This window comes from Microtus ochrogaster, unplaced genomic scaffold, assembly GCF_000317375.1.
Source record: "Microtus ochrogaster isolate Prairie Vole_2 unplaced genomic scaffold, MicOch1.0 UNK1, whole genome shotgun sequence".
Classification (NCBI taxonomy): Eukaryota; Metazoa; Chordata; class Mammalia; order Rodentia; family Cricetidae; genus Microtus; species Microtus ochrogaster.
The window spans coordinates 37,779,352-37,782,297 of record NW_004949099.1 but is presented as its reverse complement, the minus strand read 5'-3'; positions in this window follow the sequence as shown (position 1 = coordinate 37,782,297).

Here is a 2,946-nt window from a genome sequence, read left to right as displayed (position 1 = left end):
AGGCATCCACAGTGTGGTCCATGGTCACTCTGGTCCTCTCAGGCATCCACATTTCAACCCAGGCTTTCTCTGCCACAATGGACCAGATACATAGTCCCTACTGTTCACAGCTCTGGAAGAGGCCACACTGCACAGAGGTGTGGAACAAGAATCCTTTTGTGGCATTGCCACAGCTGCTTTCAAGTTGTCTCTAAAGGAAGAAGGATTGTTTGCCCACCTGTCCAAACACAGTGACCCTGCTCTTCCTGTCAGAGAGGCCGTGCAGTCTAAATGGCTTGGCCATACTTTTCCATAGAGGAGACACATACAATTCTCATGCTGTTTGCATCTCGGCAGCATGCTGCCTACTCAGTCCCCAGGAACCGAGCGAGTAAAAACCAGACAAGTACTGCGTTGGCCGCTGTGGAGCCCTGGCTGTTTCCCTCCAGGTTCTTCATCATCTCTTAACAGCTGACTCAGTGGGTTTGTTGGGCAATATATAATCTCATCTAAATTTTCCACTGATTTAATTTTTGCTAACTTTTCTTTTTTCTTACGTGGTATTACTATGTAACCCAGTTTGGCCTTGACTTTGTGATTCTTCTGCTAAATCTCCCCAGTTCTGGGCTTACAGCTATGTGGGCCCTAAGCCCTGCCTCGTGCTGGCTGGATCTGATTGTGTCGGCCTGTTTCTGGGCCCCCAAACAGACAACAGTACCATTCCAGGCTCTGGCCCAATTCTGTTTCTCTGTTTCCAATGACTTTGGTCGTTTTAATTTGTCAATTTCCCCAATAGCTGGGGTGGAAGGGAGGGACTCCAGAGGGCTGGCCCACGTCTAGCGTGCAGCGGAGCTTCACTACCAGGCTTCCTGTTTCTTCACTTACGGACATCTGTGAAGACATAGCAAAACTCTCTTCCTCAGGAGGCACCTGCTGGTAAAGCCTCGCCTCCTCACACAGACACACCTGTGCCAGAAGCTGAGCCTAGAAGGGCTGGCCAGAGGTAAGAGCAGCGCTGGACTTCATTCTGAAAGGGGTGGCAAAGGTGGCAGCAGAGGCGCCGGAATGTTCTGGATACAGCTCTCTGTGCCTAGCTGTGTTTCTCTCAGAACAGGTCAGGAACCATGATCTCCCACTGGAATCACGAGCTTCAAGAGGTTAAGCAGTAAGCCATGGTCATCCTTGCCCACCCACCCGGGCGGAACACAGAGCTCAGAGCAGCAGGCGCTCAGGGAAGCACCCTGACCAGAATGCAAGATCAGAAAGGCGATGGCCTAGAGAGACAAGGAAAGGCAGCTGGCAGGGGGGTCATGGTGGAGAGGCGAGGCTGGGAAGAGAGAAAAGGCAGAAACAGTTACGGAGAGAAGGGAAGGCTAGAAAGCATGGACAGCTGTTGAGTATGGAAGAGGCATAAAAAAGGAAAAGAGGAAGAGAAAACCAGGACTATGTGCAATTTTTCTAAATTCTGCCCTAGTAATCTTCACCAAGGGTCAGACCCTCAAGAACAATTTAAACCACGCGATCTCTGCAGCCTCTTCCAACTCTTTTGCAATTATGTGAGCTCTTTAACGTTTGTCCTTCTCTGTGAAGTTTTAGGAGTTTGGTTTGTATTTTGTTTTCAGGTCTCACTCTGTTGCCCGGGCTCTGGTGTCGCTTTTGCCTCAGCCCCCCCAGTAGCTGGGACCAAGGCACATGCCACTGAGCCTGGACTGATATTTAGAATCTTTGAAGTGTCTAAGGGGAACTCTGTTGACGTTAGCTTGAGTTAGGAAGGGAGGAAGGGAGATCCTCAGAAAGTATTAAAGCTGGACTCTTGCTCTGGAGCGCGGCAAAGGATGCTTCTTTCGGTACACAAGTCGTCAGGACAGCTGATTAGACTGCCCACCCTGGTGCTCTTGGTGGGAAGTGGGCATGAAGCCAGGCTCCATTTCTCAAGGAGGGGTGCACTATCCAATTCTAGCCCTGTCTCCGCACTTTCAGACCTTTCTCTTCTCTTAGTCTTGAAGTCACGCTGTGCCCCCAGAAAGTCCTTCAGTTCATAGAGTTAGTCTACGGCCATACAACCCTGAACGCGCCCGATCTCGTCTGAACTCGGAAGCTAAGCAGGGTCGGGCCTGGTTAGTACTTGGATGGGAGTTCATAGAGTTATTCCCAGAGAGGTCCCCTGAGGTTCAGTCTGATCCTTCAAAATGGAATAATTCAAAGACTTTACTGAGTGCATAGCACTTCCCAAATGTCCTGATCTTGAAGAGCACAGTGTTTTTTGTTTGTTTGTTTGCTTGCTTGCTTGCTTGTTTCTGTTTCTGTTTTTGGTTTATTTTATCTTTTTGGCAAGCAAGTCTCAAGAGCCTGATGAGGGACGACTGCTGTTATTTTTTGTTCTTAGAATTTCTGGTGCTGCCTTAGATTCTGTAGGTTTATACAAAATGGCTGCCTTGCACTGCTGACAGAGGGCCCCCGAAGAGCTAGAAAGGCAGGAACCACTTTCCCTTTTCAATCCTAGGCACTCTCAGAAGAGGGCTGCCTCTGAAGGCAAATTCTCCCCCACCATCTCCCAGTTCTCTGCAGAGACTTGAGGTGGCCTCAGGCCTTGCTCTTGGCCACAGGGGAGAAGTGGCAGCGTTTGGAGTTGGGTGGTCAGGTCTGGCACCCAACCTGAAGCTTAGTAAATGCTCGTTGGATTGAATAACTTGGATGAAGATGAGAAATAAGACCAGTGTGGGGAGGATGTGGGCGTCGGGAGGGGGAATGTTGCATGCTGTTTACAGCTCTGTTTAGTGCTTTCAGAGAGAAGGGAAGGAAGGGGTGCAGAACCCCAATCCACCCTCCATCATGTGGGCATCTGAGGCAAAGGAGAGGGTGACAGAGGTTGCAGCCGCTGAACCACAAGGGTCGCTTAGAGGGTCACATCTCTAGGAAGTGTGTATGAAGCCCGGCAGAGTTGAAGGGTTGTGTGGTAGGGGCCAC